Genomic DNA, 18667 nt, shown 5'->3' with positions numbered 1-18667 from the left:
AAGGCTCATTTTTTATGCTTCTCTATATAATAAAAATCATTAAATTTATATTCAATGACTATTACATTACTTTTAAAGGAATTCTATTTATACAAAATTGTTTTATATAAAAATATTTATAATGAAACATTTCTATCTCATAATTTTAAATGTTGGAATTTGGTTATTTTCAAATTCACTGAGACATAACTACTCTTAAAATTAATCTCACAGTCTGTGCTTGCTAACAATTCTCTCAACCTGGCATTTTATCTTAGTTAACTTCCTTTTCAACTTCAAGTTTGCTCAAATATTACCCTCAGTAGATGAGGCTGACCCTGGTAATCTTATTTAAAATGTAGACTTTCCTTTCAGAATCTTTATGTTCTCCACTCTCTAAAGACAAATACTCCCACTTATTGTACTAGATAATTCACTTTCATGTTAGTCTTTTTTAGTCCTATTCTAAACACTATAATATAAAGAGCATGAGGCAAAATTATGTTTGGCTGTTTTGTTTCCTGATATACCCCATGATCCTAATGGAGGACAATTATCAGAATGGGTATTCAAAATATATTTGTTGAATAAATGAATGAAGGAAAGGAAGTCACTGAAGTTTAGGAGCAAAAAATGAAGGTTCTTTAGTGCCACAAGAAACATAATTATCATGATTGTTTTTGATTAGCACTAACTACATGAAACCAAAGTTCTTTACTGGCCCGTATTTTTAATATTGAGACATTTATGAATTCAAGGCAAAACCATCCGTCTCAGTATAAAGGGGAAGTTATTGTTCAGTAAATTGATTTAATTCCCCTTGGGACTATTAAACTATATCTATGGCACTCATCTAAGACATGTAAATATGATAGGAATTTTGGATGATTACTGAAAATTATTTAAGGTGAAACAGTAGTACATTAAAAAACATGCATATATGAGCCAGAAGTGGAGCATATTGGATCAATTACATATTTATAGAAGTATGTTAACAGAGAGAGTCAGAAGAATATGAAACTACTTCCAGAGACAATAATTTATTATTTTTCTGTGCCAAAACCTAAATACTACCATTTAAAATTTATTTTACAATGATCTCTAGTGTAAAAGACCTAAGCAAAAACCTGAATGCATGGTCATAAACTTGTCCTATTTTATTTGAAAATTTTTGGTTAAAAATGTGGATCAAAGGAGCACACGCACTCTGAGACACTGAATTAAAACATTGTAGCTTTATGATTAGATTAAGCATTAAGAACAGCATGTAGTTTAGAATACCCACTATTCCTTATTGAGAATAGCAGTGGAATTTTAAATGTGCTGTCTCCAGTTACAATGGCCATTTCACGAAAAATCTAATGAACAAAATTAACTCATAGGCAAAATAGAACCAGAGGCATGCACACATGGAACAGATGGATAGCAACCAGAGGGAAGAGCGAGGGGGATAATGATGGAAAGAAGGGGAAGGGACTAATCAAAGAACATGTATGAATGACCACGAACATGGACAACAGTGTGGGGACTGTCTGTGGGAGTGGGGGGTGAAGGTTGGGCAGAAGAGGGCAAAAGGGGAAAAATTGGGACAACTGTAATATGCTAAAAATAAAAATAAATGTAAATATAAAGTAAAGCTGGGACACACACACACACACAAAGTCCAGGGCTTTGTACATCCTTAATTTACTGCTATGAAAACAGTTTTTAACTACATAAGCATTTCCCAGGAAGTGGTGTTTTGGTGGTGTTATTTGAGGCAGCATTTTAAGGAAAACAAATACTTTTAATACAATTTAACTGCTGAAAAATAAAAACAAAACAAAACAAAACACAAAAAAACTATTTCCCTAAGCTCTGCACTACACCACTGAAGTTGTGACATCTCTTGATTTACAAATAAATGATTTACTACAAATCAAACACATTCATTATTGTTTGAAATTAGGTGTCTGTAAAGTAAATTATATAATGCTAAATGATTCAGATTTAGTTCCAAGTATTAGGTAGGGTTAATTTCCAGTTTGTTTTCTTTCCAGGGCAAGTTCAACCTCTCGTTTTTAGTTTTCTACCAATGTTTCCTGACCCATCATACTTCATTGAGCCTGTGAAGGTAAAATTTCTCTAGTCTCAAAAGGTACTGACGAGGGACTTAATTACCTTTGCATTCTGGATTAATTTAATTCCATTCAAATGAACATTGATTGTCATCAGCATTATAATTAGGACATTTTTCAAAACAGACTCAGCCTCAAATATTTCCTTTGTTTATCTGCCCTATATTTAACCTTCTCATGAAAATAGACAAATGAACATATAAAATAATGACTCCTTATTTCCACAAAGGCAGACTATTTCATAATCTTTATTCTCTAGCAGACTCCAAAGAAAAGAAATTCACAAGAGTTATATAGTTTTCTTAAAGGGAGATGATCAATAACTAATTTGCCTTAATGAGGTGGTTACCATTGTGTAAACCAGCAGATCATTACTCTAGCAGAACCTGATAATAATGTTTGTGCCCTGACTATAATATTATGACAGGACAAGATTAAACTCAGTTATAAAAGGTCAAAAATATACCTAAATTAATAAGATTAAGTGGTGGATAGCTCCCTGTCTACCTTACCAGTTAAATTTGCAGCAGATCATAAAGAAAAACAAATCTGTTCGCTAGTAGGAAATATGAAAATATTGGGACTATTAATAAAAATATTGTACCTAAGCTCCATGTAACCCGTTTCATCCCTGACATTTTATCTGAGGGAGATTTGTTGCTAAATTTGGTGATGCTTTTTCAGACACCATTGTAGTATATTGGATTATGTCTATGGCTCTAATAAATCTAAGTTTTTCTCAATTATCTATAATGATACTTACTGTGATACAGTAAGTAAGTATCTGTGATACTTACTGTGCTGTGTTTCCAAATATTGTCATCTTTCTGCCTTCCTATTCAATCGCAATTTATCATTGATTACTGTGTATGTGCTTGGGGAATCTAAATGGTTTAGGTCAGTTAGTTGCAACAGGCTGTGGTGTGAGGCATTGTCAGACAGGAAAATTAAATTGCCAGTGAAAAAGCCAAGTAAGGTTTTTCCTTCTGCCATAATGACAGAAGATTGTCAACTTAGTGGCTTTTTGTGCTAAAGGGATTAAGGTCACAAATACAGAAAATAATTCTATATAATTTCCAATGATGTAAAAGTACTATGAAGTAATTAAAAGGGAGTAATAGTATGAAGTAGGGAAGTGTCTGAAAGAGTGACTTTTCAACTAAGAAGATAAACATAAAGAAGTCACAACATGTAAATCTGCAGAAAATGCATCTTAGAGATAATACAACACTTTTCTACAATAAAAACCATCATTTCAACTGAGGGGACGAAATTAATTCCCATGTGGAATAGGATGACTGAGAGAAAAGTCTGCAATTAGATTGGGGAGAGAGATGGAGCCAGTTGTGTAGAGCACTGGAGAACATGGGAAGATAATTGCAACAGCAATTTATTGAAACATTACTGTGAACAGAGGAGTAATTTGATTGAATGTACATGTTGAGGGTGTTTCATGGTATACTGAAAAAAATAAACTTTTGCTAAGCAAAAATGGAAGGGAGAAGATCAATTAGGTCCCCATAGCAGGGTGCAATGTATAAAAGGCTGTTGACAGAAAATAGCTTTTCATGATGGACAAAAGTCAAAAAGGGAAGCATCTGAGCTATCTACAGAGGGTGCACAGAAAGTACAAGCCATCATTTGGTGCGAGTGGTGTTAAGGGATGCAGGTAGAAGAAAGACCAGTCTTAGGGGTTTGGCCTAAGCAAATGTGTGTATGGTGGCGTAATTGTGAAGAATGGGAACTGAAGTGGAGATTTGTTTTCTTCATGTATTTCCTTAAAAATTTTGTTCTTTGAACTTTACTCAGGATAGAGATACAAATATTCAGGACAGGGAAAATGGTCTAACTTTTCTCCAAAGTACATGTGAGAGGTATTAGTACAATCTATAAAAGATCTGCCTCAAGAAACATTATCCTGCCAGAATAGGTCCTCAGTATACTAAGGACTGACATAAAACACTAGCATTTAGATGCATCCACGTGATAAATATAAATGCATGCAAATATATACCATTAAGAATAATGTTAAGATTTAATAAATCTATTAACATTAAAATATCATTCAATGTTACTAATAATTATAAATGTAATATTAATTCACTTTGGGCCAAGTCTTTTGAATGTTTTATATACTTTATTTTACTCACCTTATTGAGTCGACTGTTAGGCTAGGATAATTAGCTTCATATGACAATTGAGAAAACACCATCAGAGGATTTTAATTGAGTTGCTAATAAACAATATTTTGGTAGAAAAATGTTATAAATTTTTTTTAATAATATAAAATTTAAAAAATAATTAAAATATTTTTAAAATAACCTTTAAACTTGTAAGTTTGGGGACATAGCACATTGTAGCTTACAAAAATTTTTTTTTCCATGGAAAACCATTAGGTATTTGAGAACAGAAGGCAATGTCAAAAGATAAAAAAGATGAGTCCCATCTATCACAAAAGTGTCTTGTTTGATTTCTTATTTGCAGATAAAACTCTACAGGTACCATAGTTTCAGAAGATGAGTTGACATCAGAATCTCAGAGAATAAAGAATATAACCAGAAACATATCATTACAGATGAAGTTTTTTAGGGGATATTTGACGATGTGATACTGCTTAACATTTTTACTGCAGTGAAATCGGACTAGATTTTAGTGCGTCCAAAAATAGCTCTAAATAGCTTTGTTTGATTGTCTATTTTAAATGACAATGTTACTGAACATGTGTAGACATAATAAGTTACTTCAAATTATTTATATGTGGGTGAAGAGGAAGGTTTTATGTGAACAAGGAGATTAATTTTTTTTCCCATTCATTCCTCATTGCACAAAACAAAGGTTTTAGAGATTATCTCCATACCAAATCCTTAAACTTATATCTTTCTTTGACTACTTTTGTTGAAATGCAGTTCAATATATCTGAGGGCCTTAAAGTACCATTTTCCAGGATAATAATTATATGTATTTGCAAAGAGTACTGATACCATTTGTAGCCTTCGAGATATCATATTTATCAGAAAACAAGATATATTACATTGTTAAAAATCTTTTCAACATCTAATTTTTGTATTTCTGTAGGTGAGACAATATTTTTTGTCAAGCTTTTAAAACTTCAGTTTCTATCAGTTACTTCCAAAGGGCTCTAACTGAAGAGAAGTGAATTGAACAAGTATTTTTATTTCTAACAGAAAAAAAAACATCTATTACCCAGGAAGCCAAGTGCACTACCATTAACCTCTAGAATCAATATTAAATAAATGATTGTAAATTAAAGATAAGTTTGATTATGTAACCTAGAATTGGGAGCACAAAACATCACACATTTAACTATGATGCACCCTGAATAATTTTTATGAATGATATGGTAGTAATCAAAGTGATTCATTTATTTTTCCTGTGATGCTATATAATTACTCAAAGCAATTTTGATTCAGAAGATAGATCATTTCAAAGTCCATCGCAGTGGCCACACTGGTATAAAAAAAGCAGTAGTGTGTGTGTCTATTCTGTCCTTTTGCTCAATTTATCTGTCTTTGGTGACTTTCACTCAATTCCAATGACTTAGTTTTACTAAAGTTTTAAATCTGGTAGTATTTTGGTTCTTTAATTTTCATTACCGCCTTTAAAATAAGGTTGTAAATACCCCTAAAAAAAACCCTTCTGATGATTTGTTTTAGATTTCATTGCATATATAGGTCAATAAAATGTTTGAAAATTAAACAAAGGCCTCTGTATAACTAACTGCTTGACTATATAATGCCTTTCAATCCTTAACCATGATATATTTCTATGGATTTCTTTCATTTTTCAATATTTAATGTGCATTATATATTTTTGACATAGAGATTATTTAAAGAATCTTGCTTAATTTACAAATATTTGGTGATTTTCAGTTATCTTTATTTTATGTATTTCTAGTTGAAATCTGCTCTGGTCAGAAAATATGCTTCATGATGGCAATTTGTTGAAGTTTTTATTTTTCTCACATCTAGCATATGATCCATTTTACAAAGCAAAAGAAGAGTTTTCAGCAGATTTTGAATGTTTAAAACATTTAAATTAAGTAAATTTATCAGTAGTGCATTCAAACAATATGTATTTTAATATGTTTTCTGCCTGATTTATCAGGCCCTGAAAAGGGTAGTTTCAAATTTTCAATTATGTGTGTTGATGTTCAGATGTCTCTTTTTAACACTGACAATGTCCTTGTTCATCTTATTAGGAGCATAGAATATTAGGAATGCCTTAGTTTTTTATTAATTGAAAGTGTAATCATTACCCCTTTTCCCTAAAATAACACAATTGTTTCTAAGATGCATGCATTAAGGAATCTTTTCATATTACCTAATGATTAAATAACAATAATTAATTAACTAATAGTATAGGGAAAACATCTTAGATTGTTGTAATATATTTCCTAAGGTAATGTATAATAATTTAAAGTATACATTATTTCTAATGATTGTCTACTAATAGTAGTCTTCCCAAAAACATCTACTGATTTTTTTATTAGTTGGTACATATTGAAGCATTATTTCCAACTGTGAACGTGGATTTATATGTGCTTATTTTCTCACTCCTTTATAGGTTTCCCTTTGTAATCAATGCTTAGATATGAAACATAAATCAACGAGAACAAGAGTGCTTTATTAACCAACAACCAACAAGCCAAGTGTAGTTTCTGTAACAATCACAGGAAGGCTTCCTTGTGAATAGAACAGGTCAATTCTGATTTCAAAGGAATTGTTTGGTTGTTATGAATACCCTACACATGTTCAATCCCTCCCATGTTTCTTTACTTTCTGCCAGATGCTGGAAATTCTATTAAAAAGCTTTGTTTATTTACATTCAATATGTTATGGTTTTGTTGTGAACACGTCATTATTAGCAAAGCAATTTTGTCTGTGGGGATGAGATGGATGGTAAAAAGTTGTAGGCTAGAAAATCTGGAGAGAATAAGACAGGGGAATTTTGAAAGCGAGGGGAAAGAGGAATTAATGAAACAAGAGTCTCTAAAGCAGACCTTCCCCAGTGTCCAAAGCTATAGAAAGCTGGGTCTCACTGGCAGATTCATCTGCCACTAACTAAATTCCCAACAGTTCTGCCTGGCTGGCGTAGCTCAGTGGATTGAGTGGGGGCTGCGAACCAAAGTGTCGCAGGTTCGATTCCCAGTCAGGGCACATGCCTAGGTTGCAGGCCACAGCCCCCAGCAATTGCACATTGATGTTTCTCTCTCTCTCTCTCTCTTTCTCCCTCCCTTTCCTCTCTAAAAAAATAATAAATAAAATCTTTAAAAAAATGTTTAAAAAAAATTCCCAACAGTTCTGAAATACTGAAGTTCCTGGGATGATAGCTAAAAAAATCATAAGACACCTAAAGCTTGGCAATAAATAAAATCTTCATTACCGATGATTTTAGAGCAACTGGAAACAATTTTATAATAAGCATAAAATTTGGTTAAAGCCAAATTTATTTAGTGTTACTGAGGTTTCTAGAAGTGTTAAATGGTTACTAAAGTGAGTGAATTTGCTGATTTGAGGTAGCATTAATCATGAGAAGGTTTGAGGGAATGAAGCAAAATGGACAGTAAAAAGATTCTTAACCTAAAAGTTTAAATAACTCTATTCTTGGGATCTTCTTGTGTAGTATTTCTATTGTCCCGCACTAAATTGGTATACTGTGTTTGTTATTAACTACACTACCCTAAGTTAATGTGAAACTGTAAGGAAGGAGACAAATAATTTGCAAAATGATTGAAAGTTTCTGTTTTCATTTAGATAACTCTTTTAAAAAAATGGACTCTGCCCTGGCTGGCGTAGCTCAGTGGATTGAGCGCACGCTGCAAACAAAAGTGTCGCAGATTCAATTCCCTGTCAGGGTACATGCCTGGGTTGCAGGCCACGGACCCCAGCAACTGCACATTGATGTTCCCTCTCTCTCTCTTTCTCCCTCCCTTCCCTCTCTAAAGATAAATAAAATCTAAAAAAATAAAAAATAAATAAAAGTAGCATAATATTTAAAAAAATGGACTCCACAGTGACAATTTTGATTTAAGTGAAAGGTTTTCTTTTATGATTTGTTCTTGGAATATCTGTTAAAATATATTGACCTCAGCCATCTTTCTGGCTATCCTCAATACACAAGATCAAGGGAATAGAAAGAGAAAGAGATGAGAAAGAAAAAAAAATAAAGGAATGAGGCCCGTATTTTAAAAATAACCAAGTTTCCTAAGAAAATAAAATAGTGCCTTCAATCTAAGTCTCACTTACTGAGACATACAGTGGTGTTCAGAAATCATTGCGTCTCTACCCCATTATAATAAATTCTACAGATCCTGGGTATAAAGTTTTCATCCTTGATTCCAGAAGCAATTACAACATGTAGCAGATTCCAAGTTCAAAAATTCCCATACACCAAAATGTAGAAAATCTGCGTGTGCTTGTGTGTGTGTGTGTGTGTGTGTGTGTGTGTTTGTAGAGACAGAAGATGAACAAGATACTTTGGGGGTCAAATCTCCCAGTTCTCTATTTCTGGCTCCTATTAAAAGTAACTGAGAAATTTTAAAAATTATACAGTTATATATATATAGGTTATACAATGTATTGAATACTACAAGGACATCTAAGACATTTCAATGTTGGATTTTGTTATTGCTTTCCTCTCCCTAGAAAATGTCAGCTATTTTCTTTTGAGGATTTTGTTAAGAATATATTCCAGATTAAACTTCTATAAGGAGATTCACAATATTTTGCATTATAGGATGTGAGAAGAAAAATATTGGTTCACAAATCTATACTTTTATTAAAATATCATTTTTATCATCTAACTGAATATTATACAGTGAGTTTAACTTTGTGATAGGAAGAAAGCTGAGCTCCATCTAAAAGATTTTCAGTGATTATCTGATCCACTGAACAGCTCCAGCTATTTTACGCTTCTAGGCCCACATAGATATTCTAGTTCCACAAAGAACTTCTACTTCCGGATATACACCTCTAGTTCCACATAACGAGCCAATCAGATTCAGAGTCAAAGAATAGCTAGTTTTGGGCTGCAGTGAGATAAAGCTCCCAGGGAAAGAATGTGCAGATGGGAGAACCTCCTGCCCATGCAATATTAGATTTAGAGGGTTAGGTGATAAAACCATTTAATCTGGTCGCCACTAAAAAAGTGATATTTAAAACAAAGTATTTATTTTATTTTATATTGCCTGATGTTAAGAAGTGTTTTAATTATATCAGTCATTCTAGTGGATTGGGGACAACTTTAAAATTGTTTGTGGATAATTACTTTAGCTCACAGAAAGGGAAAAAAACAATGAGCTTTTGAATATCTCCCCCAAAAAGAATTCACATCTGTGCGATGTCACCTATACCGAGCATGATGGATTATCTCTGGTTTCTTCACTTTTTTATTACCTAATATCTATCAGGAAATTGAAAAGTGGTTTGCAGCACTCATATAATCTTATGACTCTGATTTCCCTCTGTCCTCCTCTATCTGTCTCTCTTTACAGCACAGCTCATATTCATACTCCACTCTCAACAAAGGTAGTTTTCTGTACATCTTTTCACCAAATTATTTATTTAAAAGTAAGCACTTTTGTGCTTTTCATAAAAGAATGTCATTCATAGAAGAATTCTCTAAGAATTCCTTTCAAATCATAAACCACTGAAACGGATTTCATTTTTATACTGAGTGATGTGATTAAACAAAGAAACCACCATGATAAAGCGCAGACTGGCCAAAGAGGCCTTGAACATTATTTCCCAAGGTCTTCTTGTGAGTGATCCCAACATAGCTACTGCATTTTAAAGTTCAGGAAAGCACATAAAGAAAATGTGTTAGCATGAATGATTAACAAGGGTGGTGGTCATGCCTCAGCATACCACATCATAATGCATTCCTCTGTCATATTTTTTCTATAACACTGAGGCTGATTGATGGAGTGAATTTGACTCGTGTATAGATGTGTGTGTGTGTGTGTGTGTGTGTGAGAGAGAGAGAGAGAGAGAGAGAGAGAGAAATGAAGGGGTAAGGGCAGTTATGTTTGCAGAAGTAGTAATGTCGCCCTCATTCACTGTGACATAATTATCTTCTATATGCTCCCATCTGGCTGAAGAGTTTAGTATCCATAAACTTTCCCACTGTACCTGGCATATTAAAATAGCATTGATTTTAGTATATTTTAAATATACCATCTTCCTTAAATTGCTTTACATCTACTATTTTTCAATTAATCTTGTAATTTTTCAACTCAACAATTATGTTTTATAAGTTAAGATAATTTTATCTCTTCTGGAAATATTTGTATTGCATATGGGTTAATTGTACATTATTTCTTAGAAGGCATATGGGAGATAAAGGGTAATGGAAAAAATACAATACAAATTACAGCAACATAAAAAAAACAAAAAATACTAGATAATTTAAAAAAAGAAAGTGCACCTTATGTTTGAAATGGAAACAAGAGGATTTAGCTTATCTACTTTTTAACTCTAAACCTTCACCCGATGCATAGTAACATCTGCATGTAAACAACTTGTCAATTCACACGGCTTCTGTGAAAAGATTGACAATATCAGTAGTGACAGGTTCTGAAGAACCCACATAACATTCTAACAGCCATGTGAGACGGAAATCTAGTGAGCAGGTGGCAGGGCATAACTGTTAAATGTGCATCTTAAACTCATTAAGAACATCTTGAGAGGTGGGGAGAGAAATCAAGACAAAAGTGTTACATGCTAAACAAGATTAAAATACGGCCAACAGGTGGACCTTTCCTCAAAGACCAAAGTGATTTTTTGTGTTACAGGAAAATAGTGTTGTACTCAATCAAAGAGATCACATTGCTAAATAATTGTTTAAAAATATATTGGTTGTAAAATAAATCAATAGTGTCTACTTAGTTTCTAAGTAATGTATATCATTCAAAAGATTAATTATTAAAATAATTTTGACATCAATTACCTATTTATCACTCATAGGATATGGAATGGTATTCTCATTACGGGTTAATATCAAGTCATTGGAATTTTTCACATAGTAATTTTCCATCTCACTAAATTTGTATAGAATAAGTTAATTCAGCATTCTGCAGCAAAATTCTCTTAAATGAGGCTACTCATACTTACTTTATAGAAATCTTTGAGCATTGCAAAATGTATAGCACTAGCTTAGTGAAATTATTAAACAAATTAACTGAATTGACCAGTTAAATTATGTATTTAAAGTTGTCCTTAGATTTAACATTTGTAAATTCTTATATCTTATTGCTTAATATACAGAATCTACTCTTGAATGGTTACATTTTACCTCAGATCTTCTTTTGCATTTTTATGTATGTAGTTGTCTTTCATTTTATTCCACCATGAGTAAGACAATGATTACTACAGAATGGGTTCCTGGTTATTTACTGCCTGCCTTTGCCGTGCTTGTGGAGACTAACATGGAGCAAGAAATCATTTAGCTACTGTTTAAATAATATACTAAAGGAAATCTTTTAAGACCTCAAGCTAAGAAAACATCAATAGTCACCAAGACATTTAAGAGTGCCTGAAAATCTCCTTGGAGAAAACGCATATTCTAAGATTAACTAAATGTAAGTGATTACTCCTGTAGTTGGTTGTGGTAGTTCCAATTACTATGTGGTTAAGTTGATTTAAATGAGGGCATTAAAGCATAAATATATTTTAAGGCCTAAAAAGGCTCTGAACATCTCTGAACATCAAATCATAGAATTTTAGACTGGCAATTACACTTGAAGTACTATAATCTTACCTCATTCTAACTCTCTTATCCTTTGAGAAAATACAGACCAGGGATTTGAATTATATTCTGTCTTTAGTGAAAGAGAATTAAAACTGGTAATACCCCACTCTAATTCAGTGTTCTTTTTTAAAACACCTGTGAAAATGGTTTTCAATACTGCTTGAGTTAAACTGAATAACAAAGTACATGTTCAACACATAAGAAATGCAAATGATTAGTCTATCTTTCTGGAAAGATAACTTTCTCCCTTACCTATCCCATTTTTATAGAAAAAAGAAACTTACCCGAAGAATCACTTTCTTTTTAAGCCTTTAAATCATTTGGGTTTAGTGAAATAGATTCAGTATTTTACTCTCAACATAAACTGCATAATCTTTCTCATCTCTGTTTTATTCCTCATTGCCCAAATGTAATTGACTAAAATAAAATTAGTTCGGCAGATTTTTCTTAAGATTGTTGAAGCTGCAAACATTGATTTCTGAACTAACAGCATTTTTATAATAATGATACAGATAAAGATCAGCATCATTAGATTATGTAGTACAATTGCCTGAATATTCTTGGAGAAAAATAAATTGAAAGCGATTATTAAGACTAGCTTTACTACAGCGTCTTGAAAACACATAGAATATCTATTGCAAACTTGGATACAAACCATTACTTTGCTATTAAACAATTTTAGTCTAAATGTCTATAGTTTAGCACAATTATTATCTCATTACACAGGATGTTTATTTTATGTAGTGTACACTTCTACTCACTTTCTTTTTCAAAGAAAGCAAACGTAAATTACAACTCTATGGACTAAGTTAAAGGGAATTAAATCTTTGGATAAGTGAAAGTTAATTTGATAAAGGCCATTATTATGCTACCAACTAAGATAACTAAAATTATAAAAATAATTAAAATAACTAACCTCATCACAAAATCAAGAGTCAGTTCGGAAAACACTATGAATCAAACAGTTTAGAACATTAGCATGTTTGTCATGATCACCAATGAATCATTCTGAAGTATTTATTTTCTCTAATAGAAAATCCTTAATTTAGTTGAGACACTAAATTATGCATATGCTGAACAGAAATATGAAAATTGTGTTATAGATTTTGTGGCTCTCAGGGACATTGCTGCAATTTGTGGCATAATTAAAATGATTTTACAAGCAGTCAGTCATTAAGTTATTTTAATTTTCCATCTCTAATAAAAGAGTAAAGTCTCTGTAGCAGATGAATTGTGCAACCATCAAAACAGTCTAACTCTTCAAAACTGCCTGAAGGATTTCTCGCATAAATGGTTCTTGAAAACTGATAGAAAAATGAAACTTTTTCTCATACCTGTTTACACATTTTATTGAACAAAAAAAATATCCCTGTATCTTATTTCAAATATAGCTAGTGTTATGGATTAAATTGTGTCTCCCAAAAAATATTGTGTTGAATTTCTAATGTCTACTACCTCAGAATGGGACCATTTTAGAAATAGGTAGTGCATGTGTAACTAGTTAAGTTTATGAAGTCACGCTGGAAAAGGGTGATCCTCTAATCTAACATGACTGGTGTTTTTATAAGAGAATGGCCAGTAAAAACACACAGTCAAGGAGGACACTGTGTGATAACAAAAAATGAGATTAGAATTAGGCAGCTATAACCCAAGAAATGCCGAATATTCCTATCAAACCACCAAAGAGGTAGCTAAGAAGAGGCAAGGAAGGGTTCTTCAATAGAGTTCAGAGGCAACACAGCCTTGATGATGTCTTGATTCTGGGATTCGAGCATCCAGAGCCATGAGGCAATAATTTTTTTTATTGTTCTAAGTCACTCAATTTGTTACTGCAGCTCTAGGAACCTAATATAATTAACATACCCATATGTTTATCTCTCAATGAGACTATGCATTTGAAAAAATAAAAGTGATACCAAGTTTTCATCAGCAATAGATATATGAAACACAAGTATGAACATATTTATCTGAATGCCTTTATTGTGTGTGTTTGTCAGCAATCAATAAATTTATATGTTTTCTTTGGGTTGGCACTCAGGCTAGGAATCTGCCCAATGATAATTTTTTTAAAAAAAATGTAAATAAATGGAGACATGTTACATTAATGAATTGAAATATTCACATAGTAAAATGCCAATTACCTTAAAATTTACTGATAACTTCATAACAAAATCCCAGCAAGGGTTTTTGTATACAAAAACAAATCAGTGAACTCCTTTTTAAAATATAAAAAGTCACAACCTCAAGAACAGCTAGAACAATCTTGAAAGAGAACAGAGAGGGAAGAGTGACTCTACCTGATATTAATGTCTACTATTTCCTTACAGTGATCGAGACAGTGATATTGGTGAGAAGGTAGACACATAGATCATGTACATAAAATTGAAAAGAATGCTCAGAAATAGACTCACAGAAATATGCCCAACTGTTTAATGAAAGAAGTGCAAAGTAATTCCATGGGAGAAGGTTAGACTTTTCAAGATGGTGCTGGAGCAATTGGATAGCCGTAGTTGTTTTTGTTTTAGTTTTAGTTTAATAAAAAAAGAACTTTCACTCAAACCTGATTTCTTACAAGGAAGTCAACTCAAAATATATTAAGTCAAAATTGACTTAAATGAAAAACATAAAACTGCAGAAGCACAATGAACACTTTACTTTCATTTTTAATCATTTGCCTAGCAGAATGCATTAAATCACCAGAATTGTGCTCATTTACATAAATCTACAGTTGTAGGTGTAACACACTATCAATGGATTCATGATGAAAACCTTAGAAAAATTTCATCTTCTTTCAAATATGTGACCTTACCAATTCAGAAAATGTCAATTAGAAATAGTGTTATAAATAGAAATGTACTAGGAATCAGATATTTGATTTTCTCTGCAAAGAAAATCATTAACAGTACAAGCTTAGTGGAATTTGTGAAAGAAGCCTTACAACTTTGGTAATTATTAATTAACACTGATTACATTAAAGCCTATATAGAAAATATTGGGTAGTTTTGCACATATCATTAATGAACTTCATTATTCAAATTTATATTCAGTTGAAGACAAAAGTGCTCTATAAGAATCATAAATTAATTAGTGCTTAACACAGTTGACGTGAACAGTTGAAACTCAAATTTCATTCCCAGAAAATAAGCTTAACTACCATGGATCATTTAGTCTGCTGTTCCCTCTTCACTTTACTACCAAAACACTTTCTGCAACCATTATTCTGCAAGTAAAAATAGACTATTACTCATAAGACTAGTTTTTCTGTTTCCATTATACATATACACTCTTGTCACTTGGGGCTTATGGTCATCTATCAGTTTCCTTCAACAGAATGTCCCTTGATTATTCAACATGTCTGCAGAAGTTTCTCCTGAATTCTAGCTACTGTGCATGCATTTAGGGGGATCCTGCTACACAAATTTTGTCTGATACACCTTTGTTGACAGACTTGTAAATCTTTGTTTCTAAAACAATAGAAAGTTTTCACCAGCTAGTGACTTCACAGATCTTCTATTTCATAATAGCAATAATTACCTGCACAATTAGAATGCAAGACTGAATTAATTCATTATAATAATAGGATTGATCATGGACACTGGAGTTCTGGTATTATACAAAGAGAGTTCAACATTGTCATCCTCATGTTCAAACAGAGTTTTTACCTCTCACAGGAGGAATCAGACCATATATAAAATCTAAACCCTCTCGGGTTACTAGGATTTACTGTGGTGCAGTTCCATCATATTAAGTAATGCTTATTTGTATTAATGGCATGGGATGGTGCTTGGATAGCCCTAACCAGTAAAACTAAGCTTCAGTCATGGCACTACAATTTTTTGAGAGACATAATCACAAAATATGAGAAGATTGGGAAAACATAGAAAATCAAGACATAGAGCTTACAGTCAAGGCACAGAAATAAACTTAATATTAATTCTGTCCCAAATTGCTTAGATTTTCAGGTCCTTAGGCTTTTGTATCTATACAGTGAATATATGTTCCTGGTTATCTGTAAGATCGTTAAAAAATCACACATTCTGAATGTTAGAGCAGTGACTTTTAGGCCCAATACATTTATTATGCAACACAGTATTATTTATCAATGTTGGTGATACAGCTATTCCTTTGAAATTTTCCAAATTGAAAATGAACAACTTTATTTAGTGAAGCATACGGAACAGTATAAACTAGGATGTTTTGTATTAAAGAATAAATATTTATTTTAGGCTTGCTAATTTCTTTCTGGTCAATACCTACTGTATTACATATGCATACACCATTTCTAGTATTGGTTTAGGTGCCTACATTTCAGCATTTTAATCTTCTTACAATCATCATGATTCCAAGTAGTGTTTCTTTTACAGTGATCATCTTACATTATTTCTACTGAGTTGCAAATCAAATCACACTTTGCAAACAGTGAGGTGAATATTGGAACAGTTTAAGCTTGATAACTGTAGCTTTTATTGCCTCTCAACTGAAACTGAGCCTAAAAGGCAGCTTTATGAAGAGGACCGCTTATTGATTGTGCAAAGGTTGGAACAGAAGAGGCTGTACTCTTCTGTAAATGTAACAAGCACTACCTACCTATATTGATTACTTACTTTTCATTGTTATAGTAAATTGATATTGTGGGAACATAATGATGCTGAACATTTGTAGCTCAGATGATAGGGTAATGTTTAATCACCATGTGCCCTGTTCTTTGAAGATTTACTAATAACCTCTTTAATCATTTTTGTTCAAAATACCATGAATTCAGAAGCAGAAACCAACTTAATGATATAACTAATACATGGAGCATAACATTTAATAATTTCAAAATAAATCACGTCAATTACTTTTCCATTCTTTTGACAATACATTTCCCTAATATTATTCCAAATAGAACTAAAATAAATAAGACACTTGACTGAAAACATATGCCAATATCTAATCCATTATATAGATTGAATTAGTGAAAATAGGAATGTTTATTGAGGATAAACATCATCTTATAGTATTATTTTTGAGGGGAGACTTTCAGCAAGATGGAGGCTTAGGTGGATGCACCGTACCTCCACGCACAACCAAGATTAGAACAACAACAATTTAGAGGTAGAATAACACCTAGAGCTGATAGAGAATTTATCTGAATGGAAGTTGGACAGCCAAGAAGTTGAAGTAGACCTGTTCATCCAGACCGGTAGGAGGGGTGGAGACGAGCAGCCAGGCGGGTCCTGGCGTGTGGAGAACAAGGAGAACTGGGCACGTAAGGCAACCGGGAGCACTTAAGGCATCTGGGGCACACAAGATCACAGCAGGTGGACCCTGAGTACACAAGCGGCAGCTGGCGGACCCAGTGAGGCGGTGATTGTGGAGCAGGGCAGAGCGTGCAACCCAGGATCCGAGAGAGGGGACTGAGGTCCCAGGAGAACGGAGCTACTGTCATTGTTCCCTCCCACCCCCACATACAACATCACAATCTAGCGACTAGAGTGCCCAGCCCCGGTGAACACCTAAGGCTCCACCCCTCACCATAACAGGAGCGACCAGACCAAAAAAAAAAAAAGGAGAGAGAGAGAGAGACATGTCTCTAACAGAAGAACAGATCAATGCCTCAGGACTCATCCTTCTGAGCGACTAAGAGATAGCCAATCTATCAGATGCACAGTTCAAAACACTGGTGATTAGGAAGCTCACAGAATTGGTTGATTTTGGGCGCAAATTACATGAAAGAATGCAGGTTACCATAAAAGAGATGAAGGAAGATGCACAGAGAACCAATAGTGATGGGAAGGAAACTGGGGCTCAAAACAATAGAGTAGACCAGAAGGAAGAAAAAAACAACCAATCAGGAAAGAATGGAGAAATAAGAATTCAAAAAAAATGAGGAGAAGCTTAGGAACCTCCAGGACATCTTTAAACATTCCAACATCCGAATTATAGGGGTACTAGAAGGGGAAAAGGAAAAGCAACAGATTGAACACACATTTGAACAAATAATAAAGGAGAACTCCCCCATTCTGGCAAAGGAAATAGATTTCCAGGAAGTCCAGGAAGCTCAGAGAGCCCCAAAGAAGTTGGACCCAAGAAGAAACACATCAAGGCACATCATCATTACATTAGCCAAAGTAAAAATGAAGGAGAGAATCCTAGAAGCATCAAGAGATAAGGGGACAGTCACCTACAAAGGAGTTCCCATCAGACTGTCAGCTGATTTCTCAAAAGAGACCTTACAGGCAAGAAGGGGCTGGAAAGAAATATTCCAAGTCATGAAAGACAAGGACCTATATCCCAGATTACTCTATCCAGCAAAGCTCTCATTTAGAATGAAAGGGCAGATAAAGTGCTTCTCAGATAAGGTCAAGTTAAAGGAGTTCATCATCACCAAGCCCTTATTTTATGAAATGTTGAAGGGACTTATCTAAGAAAAGAAGATAAAGAAAAAACATGTATAGTAAAAAGACAGCAAACTCACAATTATTAACAACCATACCTAAAGCAAAACCAAAAGAAACTAAGCAAACAACTAGAACAGAAACAGAACCACAGAAATGGAGATCACATGAAGGGTTAGCAACAGGGGAGTGGGAGGAGGAGAGAGGGGGAAAAGGTACAGAGAATAAGTAGCATAGATTGTAGGTTGAAAATAGATAGGGGGAGGGTAAGAATAGTATGGGAAATGTAGAAGCTAAAGAACTTATGACACGTGGACATGACTAAAGGGGGGATATGGGTGGGAGAGGGTGTACAGGGTGGAAGGAAGTGAAGGGGGAAAATGGGACAAGTGGAATAGCATAATTAATAAAATATATTTAAAA

Source organism: Phyllostomus hastatus, unplaced genomic scaffold, assembly GCF_019186645.2.
Source record: "Phyllostomus hastatus isolate PE091 unplaced genomic scaffold, TTU_PhHast_1.1 phas_contig_86, whole genome shotgun sequence".
Lineage (NCBI taxonomy): Eukaryota > Metazoa > Chordata > Mammalia > Chiroptera > Phyllostomidae > Phyllostomus > Phyllostomus hastatus.
This window is presented reverse-complemented; position numbering follows the sequence as displayed.